The following is a 15234-nucleotide window of genomic DNA, read 5'->3' as shown; positions in this document are numbered from 1 at the left end:
TGTTGGTTGAACAGCCAGCTGCTTATCGTAGTCTTCTATGCATGCCAGAGGCATTTTTCATCTATCTAAAAAGTTACAATCCCCCAGGATGCTGAAGGACCCCATGAAGATCATTTCAATGAACTGAGGGGGGTTAATCTAGAAGAGAGAAGGTTGGGGGGGGGGAAGGAGAAACATGATAGGTACCTTCAAGTGCTTAAAAGAGTGTTCCATGAAAGAAGGATTGGTCATGTTATTTTTGGCTCCATTGGGTCAAACTAGAAGCAGTGGGGGAGGCTATAAATGTTTTGGGTTTGGCTTAAGGAAAAACTTCCCAATACACAAAACTTCCTGTTATCCCTAAATGGAATGTGGCACTGAGGAAAAGAGTGGGTTCCCTTCTTGCAATTCATTTGGCCAGCACGAGTTGGGAGGTCACTTGCTGTGTGTGGGAACAGGGATTCTTGGAGGGAGTTTGACTTGAGTTTGATGACCTTTGGGGTCCCTTCCCACTGTGAAACTCAGGGATCTTCTGATTCCTTATGCATACTTAGTCACCCCCTTTTTCTAAGACCCTTACTTTCTGCCTTAGAATCAATACTGTATACTGGTTCCAAGGCAGAAGAGTGGTAAGGGCTAGGCAATGGGGGTTAAATGACTTGCCCAGGGTTGCACAGCTTCAGAAGTGTCTGAAGCCAGATTTGAACCCAGGACTTCCCATCTCCCAGGTCTCTCAGAACCCTAACTAGGTAGTTAGGCCCTTTAGAGAGATGACAGTGTTCTAGGACTTGACACAGTCTCTACAATCTGATCCCCAAAGGACAACTAGGAGAGCTCACCATTTCTAGGAGAGAAGAATCTCTCTACTGCTTGGATTCTATGCTGAAAAATGGGGTTGATAATTTCTGCCCTCTACCTTCCGAACTGTGATGGGACAAAACAGTTCACTTTTGTTATATGGTGTTGGCCATTTCTCAACCTGAAAATCATTGTGTGAAATCCAGGCAACAAATATGAACTAAGCCCAGTGCCTAGCACTGTGTTAGTCATTCAGAAAGAGAGTCCTTTAATTCCCTAGCTGGCATATCTCACATTTATTGGTTCATTTAATCGTAAATATAAACAGTTTCCTAAGGATTAAGTAACACAAATTAGCAACTTTATAAATCATTCATTGTTTTTCTATATATCAAAAATTCACAGTTGGCAAGTCTGCATATTTCTGTTCTTGAAGCTATTTTCTCTCTCGTGCATATAGGCTAAAAAAAAATCATTCAGTGCTTGTCCCAAAAGCTTTTGGATCACTAGTGCCTGAATTGTTTCCATCCTTCAGTTAACTGCATTGATTCCTCTTTTTGGATTTGTTCTGTCTGTTTCACTTTCCAGCTTCTAGTAGGATTAAACTGTCTAATTAACATTCTTGGTTCAATTGGTTAAATGTCCCTGTTATATCCCTGTATGTGCTAGTGGTTGGCCATGCTAGTGTGTATGTGTGTAAATTACTTTTCCTTAATTTGTTGACCAGTGGTGAAATGGTGCCCTTTGTCTTTAAAAGTAATGGAGTTTCAGCCCCAGTGGTCATATTCCCTTGTTGCTCAGCATGATAAGCCTGCCATCTCTGTTTCTATCCTTGGGATCCTGACGATCATAGATTCAGAGGCAGAAGGGGCTTTAGAGGGCATGTAGTCCCATCTTTTCATTTTCGAGAAAATGGAGTCCTTGAAAGACTGCCTAAAAAAAAAGACCTGGTTTTAAATCCCACATCTTATACTTAATAATTGAGTGAGTGACCTTACACCAGTCACAGCACCTGGCTCATGGTAAATAAATAAATAAATGCTTGTCGGCTTGGCTGGCTGACTTAACCTAGACTCAGTTTCCTCATTTGTAAAATAGGAATGAGAATAGCAGAATGGTGGAGGGAGAACTGATCTAGAGGATCCCTTCAGGTCTTATGATCCTGTTTATCTCAGGGTTCATTGAGGTGATATACGTGAATTACTCTGCAAATCTAAATGTACTATAGAACTGGAGTCTTTTATTTTTACTAAAGGGTGGAACTGAGAATTGAGAAAAGACATTCTCAGTCCAAATCTGGGGTTCTTTCCACTGTACCATATGCTTCTTTTCACTGTACTATGAGGCTTTCTTGTTTTTCTGCCCAAAAGAGACTTGGTTCTCCCCCCACCCCCTCCTCCCTCTGGTCTTTTTATCCCATTACGAGCCAAGATGAAGCATTTACTAAAATTTCAGGCCACCCAACCCCTGACCTATAACACTGTGTCTATTTTGCAGATGCTCTACTTAGGAATACTAAATTTAAGGGCTGAAAAACCACCAGGAACCTAAAATGGAGAGGCTTGGAAACTTGAGGATTTAATAGCTAAAGAAAGAACTATTGTTTTCCATGTACTTTCATAGGACCTAGAACTGGGAGGGCCTTAGGAGCTTATGTGGTCCAATTCCTTCATCTTTGGGCTGAGGAAACTGACACGTAGAGAGGTTAGTTGTCCTGTCAAGGTCACCCAGAGGAGCTGGGTCCTCTGACCCAAATCCAGCTTGCTTTCCCTTGTGGCATGTGGTTTGAAGTAGATGATATCCAAATTGGATATTTTCTTTTTATTTCATAATTTGCTGTGGTGTAACAGTGTGGAGAGATTGTGATTCCCTTCTCTAGATGGGATAGTTTAAGGCTGGGGTATCGTGGCCGGAGGGAGGCAAAGATAGAACTTACTACAAGCAGAGAACCCCATTTGTCTTTGTCTTATCACTCCTACCAGACTGTCAGCTGCTTGAGAGATTGCACAGAGGATCACAAATAGAGAACTTGGGAAGAGACTTTTGGCATCCTTTCATTCAAACCTCTCATTTTACAGGTGAGGAAACTGAGGTTCAGAGAGGAATTCACTTACTGAAGGGTAGACGGTACTGAATGATAGAGCCTGGCTTTGAACTTACGCTCTTCAGTTCCCCATCCAGACTTCTTGCATGGCCCCATGCTTCCTGCCATGCCCCTTGGCGTACCACCAGAAGCTCCCATGACTCTCCGGAAGCAAGAAAGGACTCGTGTAACTTTATTTATTAAGTGCATCTTTCCCAGTCTAGCACAGAGCCTTACATATTGTAGCAGCTTAATAAATGTTTGATGTATCAATGAAAGAATCTTTAAGAGAGCCTCACTGCTGAGGAGCAAACAAATAGGCCTTCATGCTAATAGAACCATAGTTAATATACTATTGGGGGGAATCCAGGGAGAAGGACAACACTACGCAGGACGAAGAACACTGGCATTTGGAGTCCAAAGGCCCAGGTTCAAATTCTGACCCTGATGCTTACTCTCTGTGTGACTTTAGGCAAATCACAAGTTATTCTCTCTGCATGTCAGGCTGATTGTGTGTAAAATGAACGAGTCAGACCTGATCTTAAAGATCCCTTTTAGCTTCCACATCCATAAGTCTTTCCGTCCCTCAGCTGCTAACACTTTTTGAGCAGGTTTAGGATTGTGTGTTTTCTCTCAAATGACTTTTCCGGCTGGTCCAAACAGTCTTATTTCCTGGAGAATCCCAACTGTCATTTTCAACCTCATTTCATTCATCCATCCATTCATTCATCTATTCATTCACTCATCACACATTTATTAAGGGCTTACCATTTGCCAGAAAACAAAGTTTAAGTTAGACAAACTCCCTGCTTTTCTGGATCTTGCAGCCTAATCAGAGAATAAAATGCCAACAAGAGAAACAACAGCACAAAGCATTGCATCATGCATTAAAGAGTCTTAAGACACAGTTCTTGGTGAGATCTGACTAGGAAGGCCATCATTAATCAAGGAAGCCTTCCTCGTGGAGGCAAGGATTTTGAGTTGGGTGCTAAGCAGGACCGGAGGGGGAAGGAGAGCCTCATAGGGACAGGGAAAGCAAAGGCAGGTACGTGGGACAGTATGTGCATGGTTAGGGGATAGAGAAGGGGATTCATGGAGAAGAGGCAGAGAAGGTCAATCTGGAAAGGTTATATGAGGCCAGATTGTGTAGGATCTAGAATGTTGGGTAAAGAAATTTAAGCTTTATCTGATTGGCAATAGGGAGACACTAAAGATATTTTTTGATCAGGGAAGCAACACGACCAGATGGATGCATGATTTTGACAGGCGTATGGAGGATCATTTAGAGGCTGGAAAGAATAGACCTCAAAGGAGGCTATTTCAGAAGTCCAGATGGGTGGGTGATGATAAGGGCTTGTACTAGGTTTGGGCCAGCGGGATAAGAGGAGGTACTGATGGAAGAGATCTTGCAGAGATTGCATTATGACTCAGTCACTGATTGTGGAGATGCAAGGATGGAGGAAGAGCCTTGGGGAGCACCAAGCTTACGGTTGTGGGAGACAGAGTGAATGGCAGTATGTCGGACAGAAATAGTAACACCAAACCCAAGGGAGGATTTAAGGAGAAAGATAATATGGTGCATTGAAAAGGGCAAAATGATGGAAGAAGGATTGACCTAATCGGCTTCTGAAGTCCCTTCAGATCTTGTGATCCTATTCATCTCACAGGGTTGTTGTGAGGCTTCTTCGAGGTGAATTACTTTGCAAATCTTTAGGTACTATAGAAATGGCATCTAGTATTTTCACTAAGGCATGGAATATACTTACTTTAGAGGCAGAGGACCTGGGCTCAATGACTCCCTCAAATACTGCCTTGTGTGATCTTGGGCAAAGTGACAACCTCCCTGGGCCTCAGTTTCCTTATTTGTTAAATAAGAGGGCTGGTCTAGATGACTTCTGAGATCCCTTCCATCATCAGTTCTTACAATTCTATTCTCAGCCTCATTTTGGACATATTGAGTTTGAGGTGCTTCTGGAACATCTAAGAGGAAACAGAATCATTCTACCTTCAAAGGAGGAATTATATAATTGGCTAGTTTAAGGGGGGTCCTCAGGCTATGATTCCTGGGAAGCTAGAACTTTGGCCAAGAGGGAGTCCTAGCTCTGGCATTAACTAATGATGTCATCCCGAGCAAATCAGCCCCCCTCCCTGACCCTCAATTTCCTCATCTGTGTGAGGAGGGAATCGAAGGTTCCTTTCAGCTCCGATATTCTAGTTTTTCATGTTGTGGCTTTCCCTGTCATCCAATTTTTGAGCTCCTGCATAGAAATAAACAGGGATCGTGATTTGATCTCTACCTTTTGCCTTTTTTTGGGCTAGCTGTATGGCCAGCTGCCCCCTGGAATCCCTGCCTAGCATCATGGGAACTCACCTAACTGTGATGGCGGGGGCTATCCGGTTCTCAATCTGCATCTCTGATGCAAGATAGATGATAAATAATAATAATTGCAGTGTGATGGCTGAGAGTCGGACTCCAGCCAGGATGTGTTGGGTTTGTAGTGCCTTTCTTGATGGATGATGCCTATTCTGGGAAGCAGCTCATTGTCTCACGTGAGCAGACCATCTCAAATAAATGAGTGCTTTCTGAATATCTTTGAATCATTTTCTCCAGCACATGTTTTGTTGCCGTGGTTTGAAAGCCAGCCAAATATATGCCTTAGCATAACTCCCTGTGGGCCTGGATATAAAAATCACACCAAGCAGTGTGATTTAAGGTTGGACGTAATTGGGAACCTGGCTATCACTTGCCTTGTATCCAGCGAATGCCAATGTACTGTTCGCAGAGTTAATTCTCTTAAGAAACACTTTATGTAGCTTTTCAGATTCGGAAGTAATGCCCAGGACCATTGACCAAACATACTTGGCTTTTATAAAAGCCAGACCCAGGGGAGCTGGAAACCGAAGGTGTCGCTCAGGTCAATAGTCTAATTACCTGCAACCCAGGATTCCCGGATTATACAAAAATGTGGCAGAAATTAATTTTTAAACTCTAGTCCTTGTCAAACCTTTAATAAATCAATTTGCCTCATTCTTGTTTATACAAAAAATTGAGTCATAAACAGGTGAATTTTGTGTTGCTACCACTTTAAATTAGGGCTCCCCCCGTACCCCCCAATGACTAATACAACCGGGTGCTTATTTCTGATTACCAGTCATGGAGACCTTTTTTCACATGCTTCTTGCACTGGGGGAAAATAGCACCAAGAAAACAAAAGAGAAAAAACCCCATCAGTCCCTGGAGTCTATTAAAAAAAATTTGCAAACTCAAATTTTTGTGAAGAGTCATATGTGGAATTCAAAGTTTATTTACCAGGCTAGCGGAGAGATCAGATTACCAGAGGCTCACGGTAAAGATCTAGATAATAAAGGGCAGAGAGAAACCAAGACACCTGCTTCTTCATATTCTGATGTGTTCCTATTCCTCTAGCGTTGCCCCCAGCATTACAACCTTTACAGGACAGAAAGAAATGGCCAATTTCCTCAGAGAGAGTGCGTGAAATGAATAACTTTGAAAAATTCGTCTAAGTTATCATAGCAACTGGAGCTCCCCAATGATACAAAATGGCCCCACTTTAAACCGCCACTATTTGCTTTTTTGGTGAAGGGCAGGATGCTGTGAAAAGGGAGAAGGGGGAAGCCTGGGGGTGGCAATTTTGTCCTCATCCTAGGCAACTCGAATGGGCTTTCTGCAATTTTTCATCTGAAATCTCTGGTCCTTTTAAATACCAGACAAAGAAACCAAAACAGACAACAACCAAGCAGCCCTCATTCCCTCCAGTTTCAGACAATCTCATTAATCTAACTTGATTCAATTTAAGTTACATTCCCTTTGGTCATCATCATTTCTCATAGTTTGTGTTTTGTCCCTCCCCCTTTTTTTTTTGGTCCCGTTCTTCCCCAGAGGCAAGAGAACAGGTTGTGCCAAGAGCTTTATGTCTGCATGACCCAAGACTTTCAGTGTTCTCAAAGGCTTGGACATCCCTCTCTTGGCTTACCTACATGGTCCCCACTCTGTGGAACAGACTTTTCTGGGGCTCCTGAATAGGCAATTTTCACCTTCAGAGAGCCAAGATCTTTAATTCCATTCAATAAATATCAAGCAATTCCCACGTAGCAGACACTGTGACACTGCTAGTGGCTGGGGATACAAAGAGGAAAATTAAGTAGGCCTTGCCCTCAGGGAGCTTGCATTCTACAGGAGGAACAGAAAAGGAAATAAAAATCTATACAGAATTATGTAAAGTAAGCATCAACAACCAACCATCATTTTCTGATATTTTGAGGTCCGTGTTCTCTTCCTCTCTCCTCCCCAAGATGGCGGGTAACGCGATGTGGGTCAAAAGATGCACTTCACTTATACTAGAGAAGAGTTCACGAAAGGAATGAAAATGAATAATGGCCTGCCTCCATTTACATTCAGACTCTATCTTCTAGGAGAGATGGACAGCCTGGCATTTATTCAAGTGCGTACTCCGCTTTGTCCTGGGGGTACAAAGAAAGGCTCCTAATCTGGAGGGAGCAAAAGTGACTCTTTTGGCTGATTGAAATGGTCTTTGTAGGAGCAATGGCAGGATTGACTTCATTATGATTCCACACTTCAACAGTGGGGATGAGGTGTATAAATGGAGATTTTGAACCTTTGACTCCATTCCCCAGAAGTCCTTAGTATTTCCCAAAAGTCCCTATAATCTCTCCTGTGTCTCCATGTTGGCGAGATCATGTTATTGGTATTTAACTGGAGGTAACTCCTCCCACGCCCTCTTTGGTTTGCAGCCAGTGGTGATGGTGGTAAGTTAGGAATTTTGAAAATGGCTAACCAGCAATGGGCACGTGGTTTTTATTTTGAATCCTCTTTATTCCTTGATTTCTAATGATCATTTAATTTGAATCCTCTTTATTCCTTGATTTCTAATGATCATTTAATTCTATTATTTTATTTATTATATTATTATTTATTATAATATATTCTATATTAATTCTATTAAATGATCATTAGAAATCAAGGAATAAAGAGGACTCAAAATAAAAACCATGCGCCCATGGCTGGTGTAAGTATGGAGGGAAGGTGAGAAGATGGTGCATGTATGGCCACAGAGTTAGGTATGGCTGGAGCTCACCAAGGGAGGCCCTTGGAGCTCCATCATAACTGCAGGCATCCAAAGGCAGGTGTTTCAGAGCTGAAAGGTGTGATCCCTGGTTCTGGTGGAGGTCAATGAGGAGGCTGTTTGCAATAGTCCGAGAGAGAAGGCATGAGGGTTTGAACTTAGGGACAGGCTGAGTTGCAGATAACTCTTCTATATAGGGGAGAAAACCCAGTTTCTATAGCTTTGGTGTCTATGAATTTTGCAAGATACCTATAGAGGGGGCAATTAAGTAGCTCAGTGGATTAGGGAGCCAGGCCTAGAGATGGGAGGTCCTGGGTTCAAATGTGGCTTCAGATCCTTCCTAGCTGTATGACCTTGGGCAAGTCACTTGACCCCCATTGCCCAGCTCTTACTGATCTTCTGCCTTGGAACCAACGCACAATATTAATTCTAAGAAGGAAGGTATGGGTTTAAAAAAAAAAAAAAGCTACCCAGAGGCAAAGTCTTTGATTCTAGACCAGAATGGAAGACCAGAGCTGGAAAATTCTTGAGCCATCACATTGTCTCTGCTCCCTTGGTGGAAAAAGCTCTCTCCATATAAAAAAGGCAGTGTGGTATAGTGGATAGAATCTTGAGATCAGAGAGATGAGGATCTCTAGCCTGCCATATGTCCTCTTATATGAGGAGAGTCTTCTAACCCCATTTTCCTGAGTTTCCTCATCAGTAAAATGGGAACAACGATAGCTCTTACTTTATAGGATTGTTGTTGTGAGGATCAAATGGGACACTAATGTGTGAGAAGCAGATTGCAAACGTTACATGTGTCAGCTACCATCGTCATGCAAATTGTCATGCAGTCATCTGCCAGCATCTCCTTGTGGGAAGGAAACTCCGAGCCCATCTGATCCAACCCACACCCACGAAGCCCTTCTATGTGACAAGTGGTCATCCAGGTTCTGCCGAGGAATGCCAGCGAGGGAGGGAGAGGAACCCATCGTCCATCACATTCTTGTTCTGATCTTCATTTGTTTCAGTTATGTTCGACTCTTTAAGACCCTTTCTGGGGCTTTCTTTTTTTTCCATTTTAATTTTTTATTAAATACCCTTACCTTTCCCTTTAGAATCAATATTAGTTCTAAGGCAGAAGAGCAGCAATGGGAATTAAGTGACTTGCTCAAGGTCACACAGCTGGGAAGTGTCTGAGGCCACATTTGAACCCAGGACCTCCCGTCTCTAGGCCTGGCTCTCCATCCACTGAGCTACCCAGCTTCCCCCATTGGGGCTTTCTTGACAAAGATCCCGGAGTGATTTACCGTTTCCTTCTCCAGATCATCTTATAGATGAGGAAACTGAGGCAAATAAGGTTAAGTGACTTGCCCTGGGGTCACCCAGCTAGTAAGTGTCTAAGGCTGGATTTGAACTCATGTCTTTCTGACTCCAGGCCAGATGCTATCCACTGTGCCATCTACCTCCCTGGGACTATCTCCTGTAGCAATCTATTTTACTTTGGGATAGTTCAGATTGTTAGGAAGCCTAAAATTGGTTTTTAGGCAGCTTCTCTCCACCAGTGCTGCTAGTTTTTCCTTCTGGGCCCAGGGCAGTCCTTGGGCAGCTAGGTGGCACGGTGGGTAGAGCATTGGACCTGGAATCAAAGAGACCTGGGTTCAAATCCTGCTTTGGATGCTTCCTAACTTTGTGACCCTGGGCAAATCACTTTACTGCTACTTGACTCAGTTTCCTCAATTGTAAAATGGATATAATAAAAGCACCTACCTCACAGAGTTGTTGTGAGAATCAAAGAAGAGAATATTTGTAAAGTACTTAGCTTAGTGCCTGGCACATATATAAATATGTCATATAAAAGCTAGCTCAAAAAAATGCTTGAAGGCTATAGCAGCCATGTCCTCCCTCATCTCCCCTTCTCTTTTTCAGGATAAACATTTAGTGTCTTCATCTGATTCTCTGGTGGCATTAGCACAAGGGCCTTTCCCAGCCCCTTCCTCTTTACACTTTCTAGAGAGACAGGAAGGGAGGTCAAGACTGGAGCCAGACTGGGTAGAACTGAGGAGGGAGGTGGTGTTCTTGGTGAAGCCTGGTGGGAGCCGAAAGCTGCCAAGCCTTAAAGGATGGACTGACTGTACCTGTCACCTGACTTAAGGGGAGAATTTTGTGGAGCTCATGTAGCATTTGATATCAAGCGATCCTCAAAAGGGCAAAGCTTCCCTGAGCTCTTTTATCCCAGGAGCTAGAGGCATTTCCATGCGATCTCATTTATCCTCAAGAGGTCTCTGAAGAGAAGGTAGTCACTGCAATCCTCAGGTGGGGTGTGGGGGAGAAGAGAATAGATTTTCTTAACATTGACGTTTGATTCTGGGAACTGGGATTTCAACCCAGGTGGAAGGAGTGTAGGATGTCATGGCTAGGAAGGCCCTTTGAACAGAGATTGTCAGAGCTAGGAGGGACCTTAGAACCCAGAATGTCAAAGATGGGAGGGACCTTAGAACAGAGAATGTCAGAGCTGAGAGGGAACTTAGAACAGAGAATGTCAGAGCTGGGAGAGACCTTAGAACAGAGAATGTCAGAGCTGGGAGAGACCTTAGAACAGAGAGTGTCAGAGCTGGGAGAGACCTTAGAATCCAGAATGTCAGAGCTGGGAGAGACCTTAGAACCCAGAATTTCAGAGAATGTCAGAGCTGGGAGAGACCTTAGAACCCAGAATGTCAGAGCTGGGAGAGACCTTAGAACAGAGAATGTCAGAGCTGGGAGAGAGCTTAGAACAGAGAATGTCAGAGCTGGGAGGGACCTTAGAACAGAGAATGTCAGAGCTGGGAGAGACCTTAGAACAGAGAATATCAGAGCTGAGAGGGAACTTAGAACAGAGAATGTCAGAGCTGGGAGAGACCTTAGAACAGGGAATGTCAGAGCTGGGAGAGACCTTAGAACAGGGAATGTCAGAGCTGGGAGAGAGCTTAGAACCCAGAATGTCAGAGCTGGGAGAGAGCTTAGAACAGAGAATGTCAGAGCTGGGAGAGACCTTAGAACCCAGAATGTCAGAGCTGGGAGAGACCTTAGAACAGAGAATGTCAGAGCTGGGAGAGACCTTAGAACAGACAATGTCAGAACTGGAAGGAAGCTTAGAACCCAGAATGTTAGAGCTTGGAGAGAGCTTAGAACAGAGATTGTCAGAGCTGGGAGAGACCTTAGAACAGAGAATGTCAGAGCTGGGAGAGACCTTAGAACAGAGAGTGTCAGAGCTGGGAGAGACCTTAGAATCCAGAATGTCAGAGCTGGGAGAGACCTTAGAACCCAGAATTTCAGAGAATGTCAGAGCTGGGAGAGACCTTAGAACCCAGAATGTCAGAGCTGGGAGAGACCTTAGAACAGAGAATGTCAGAGCTGGGAGAGAGCTTAGAACAGAGAATGTCAGAGCTGGGAGGGACCTTAGAACAGAGAATGTCAGAGCTGGGAGAGACCTTAGAACAGAGAATATCAGAGCTGAGAGGGAACTTAGAACAGAGAATGTCAGAGCTGGGAGAGACCTTAGAACAGGGAATGTCAGAGCTGGGAGAGACCTTAGAACAGGGAATGTCAGAGCTGGGAGAGAGCTTAGAACCCAGAATGTCAGAGCTGGGAGAGAGCTTAGAACAGAGAATGTCAGAGCTGGGAGAGACCTTAGAACCCAGAATGTCAGAGCTGGGAGAGACCTTAGAACAGAGAATGTCAGAGCTGGGAGAGACCTTAGAACAGACAATGTCAGAACTGGAAGGAAGCTTAGAACCCAGAATGTTAGAGCTTGGAGAGAGCTTAGAACAGAGATTGTCAGAGCTAGGAGGGACCTTAGAACCCAAAATGTCAGAGCTGGAAGAGACCTTAGAACAGAGGATTTCAAAGCTGGGAGAAACCTTAGAACCCAGAATGTCAGAACTGGGAGGGAACTTAGAACTGGGAGAAGTCTTAAAACAGAGAGCGTCAGAACTGGGAGAAGACTTAGAACAGAGACTATCAGAGCCTGAAGAGACCTTAGAACAGAGAATGTCAGAACTGGGAGGAAGCTTAGAAACTAGAATGTTAGAGCTTGGAGAGAGCTTAGAACAGAGAATGTCTGAGCTTAGAGGGACCTTAGAACCCAGAATATGAGAGTTAGGAGGAAGCTTAGAACTCAGAATGTCAGAACTGGGAGAGTCCTTAGAGCAGAGAATGTCGGAGCTGGTGGGGAGTTTAGAACCCAGAATGTCAGAGCCGGAGGGGCCTTAGAACAGAGAGTATCAGATCCCTCGGACAGGGACTATCAGAGGTCTTTGTCTAACCCTTTCATTTTACAGCTGAGGAACTTTTTAGAGCCCAAGAAGTTTTCTCTTCCTCAGTACCTGTAAAATGAGCATTCCAGATTTTTTCCAGTTCTCTTCCCGTGGGTCAGGTTCCCAGCTCTTGAGGGTCAACACCACCGTTTTGGCCGGAGCCTGCCCTCACCCTGTGCGGGTCCCACTGGCCCACGGGGTGGAAGAGGAGGGGGCTGACCTTCCTGCTGTATGTCCTGTCCCAGGCCTTTGCTGTCCCTGCTGAAACTGGAGGGGGAGGGAAAGGGGGAATTGCTGGAAAGCCAGGGAGCATCCAGAGGCAGACTGGCCTGAGAGGCCCAGGAGGGAGGAAGGCATTTTCTTCTCGCCTGTACCGCTCACATCCTGGGGCTTTGGCTCCAGTGCACCAATTAGCCGTGCCCATCCTCTGTGGGAGAGAAGCTGTGGGCTGGGGGCCAGCCTAGGTGAACGGGGGTCTCCATGACACCCGGCCTAACGGGCAGACATCCTTTTCGTGACCTTAAACACAATGACAAGTCGCTGTAGGGAGCGGCACATGTTGCAAAATAAAATCATTCCATTTTGACTCGTTCTACCCCACTGATACAGAAAATGAGGATGGAGGCCGGCGCTGCTGCGGGCTGGGCGGGAGGCCCGCCAGGCAGCTCGGCCCGGAATGATGGAGCTGTGCATTTTTAATTGACGCCTTGAAATGAGGACAGGTAAAGCGAAGCCATTATTTAAGAGGAAAGGCCCAATAGCCCGAGAGCAGGAGTGGGCTCGGGGCTCGGCCTCTCTCCACCCCCCCCCCCCCCCCCCGGCAGAGGGTTTAAAAAAAATAGCTTGAGTTTCCGAAGCAATGGAGGGGACCGAAGGCCTTTGCAGACATCCAGAGGGGGGAGGGGGCAGGGAGGAAGGGCACCCAGAAGCCCGAAAAGGAAATTGAGATTCCGCTTCAAGAAATAAATTCTTTCCAAGCATCCAGTGTCCAAATATTAGCGCCTTGTCTAGTCTGATTGCTTTTGGGGAGTTTGTTTGTCTTTTGCTGCTGCTGTGTGGTTTCCACGGTGTCCTTGAGGCTGAGCCCCAGAGTCCAGCGATGTCATCAACATGCACGATGAGCCGACAGTGCTGAGTAACCCACTGTGGATTGGAGGGCAGGCTGGGTGGAGAAAGGCGTGTAGCACAGTGTTTGGCACATAGTAGGACGTTAATATGGACCCATTCTAGTACCGACTTCCCCCCTTCAGAGCCTTCCACTTATGTCTGTATTTAGTCCGCCCCCCTTTTTTAAACCCTCACCTTCCATCTTGGAATCAATGCTTCATGACCCCATCTGAGGTTTTCTTGGCAAAGACACTAGAGTGGTTGGCCATTTCCTTCTCGAGCTCATTTTACAGCAAAGGAAACTGAGGCAAACAGGGTGAAGTGATGTGCCCAGGGTCACCCAGCTGGGAAGTGTCAGAACCAGATTTGAAACCCTTACCTTCTGACTTAGATGGGATACTAAGTGTTGGTTCCAAGGCAAAAAGAATAGTAAGGGCTAAGCAATTGGGATTAAGTGACTTGCCCAAGGTCTCACAGTTAGGAAGTGTCCACCTAGCTGAACCCTATTATCCATCTTTAAAAAAATTAAAAAACATAACTCTTATTGATCCACTCTAGTACCAACTCCCCCCTGCTTGTCCACTTATGCCTATATTTGGTTCCTTTTCTTTTTTCTTTAAACCCTTACCTCCCATCTTAGAATCGATCCCAAGGCTGTTTGCTGATTGTTTTTGCCTTCTCTTGCTCTTTTCCCATGTACTCTCAGTGTTCCCTTTAAATGTTTGCAATATTATAAATATCAAATGGTATTGGTAATAGTTTCAGGCTTTAATTCCTAATAGATATGAAGAATATTACAATTAATAGGACCGTTTTTTGGGGGTATCATTGCTTCAGCATTTGCTAAGTATAAAGCACTGTTTGTTCCTGTGATTTTTTAAAAAATCCTTACCTTCTTAGAATCAATACCAAATGTCTTGGTTCTAAGGCAGAAGAGTGGTAAGGGCTAGGCAATGGGGGTCAAGTGACTTGCCCAGGGTCACACAGCTAGGAAGTATCTGAAACAAGATTTGAACCAAGGACCTCCTGTCTCCAGCCCTGGCTCTCTATCCACTGAGCCACTTTGCTGCCCCCATTTTGTTCCTTTTTATGTTTTACTAACGTTCTGCCCTTTTTTTCACATCATTATCTCTTCCCCTTTCCTCCCACAATGGAATGCTTCTCCCTCTCTTCTTCCCCAAGATCTCAACTTTCCATAATTCTGAGATAATGAATTATTGAATTTTATACTTTTTTGTTTTTTTTTAAAGATCTTGTTTTTTAATCACCTTCACTCCTGAACGTATGCCATTCTTCCCCTCCCCTGTGTTATCCTTCATAACAAGGAATAAAAACAGTCACTAAAACCAACCAACACATCGGCCGAATCAGACGCTTTAGGTGAGATTCCCCAGCCAGTGTTCAGCCTCCATAAAGAAAGGAGAGATCCGCACTTTCTAAGCTCTTTTCCAAGACCAAATTTCTTGGTCATTAGAATGATCACAGTCAGGTGTTCTCTCATTTATTTACCTGATTGTAGTCACTGGGTATTGCATTCCCTGCTCCAGTTCATGGAAGTCTTCCAATGCTTCTCTGAATTCTTCCTATTTGTCGCTTCTTATGCCACGGTGATATTCTTCCGCCATTGATTTTTTTCCACTTGGTGGTGGGCATTCTGGGTCCCAGAAGCTCAGCTAGAAGGAGCTTCATCTATTGGGTATCAGGCAGGCAACAAGCCATGGGAGTACTATGTACTGCAGTCACGAAGACCTCAGACTCTTCCCAGCTATGTGACTCATGGCAAGGCACGTCACCCTGTTTGCCTCAGTTTCCTTATCTGTAAAATGAGCTCAAGAAGGAAATGGCCAACCACTCTAGTGTCTTTGCCAAGAAAACCTCAGGTGGG

At 44.6% G+C, this 15234-nt stretch overlaps 1 protein-coding gene across 18 annotated transcripts in view; it reads left to right on the top strand.

Annotated features, from left to right (window-relative positions):
• CAMTA1 (calmodulin binding transcription activator 1) overlaps positions 1–15234 on the top strand; it is a 1356239-nt gene that overhangs the window by 133351 nt on the left and 1207654 nt on the right. The window lies entirely within an intron of this gene.

This window comes from Monodelphis domestica, chromosome 4 (assembly GCF_027887165.1).
Source record: "Monodelphis domestica isolate mMonDom1 chromosome 4, mMonDom1.pri, whole genome shotgun sequence".
NCBI lineage: Eukaryota > Metazoa > Chordata > Mammalia > Didelphimorphia > Didelphidae > Monodelphis > Monodelphis domestica.
This window is presented reverse-complemented; position numbering and strand designations above follow the sequence as displayed.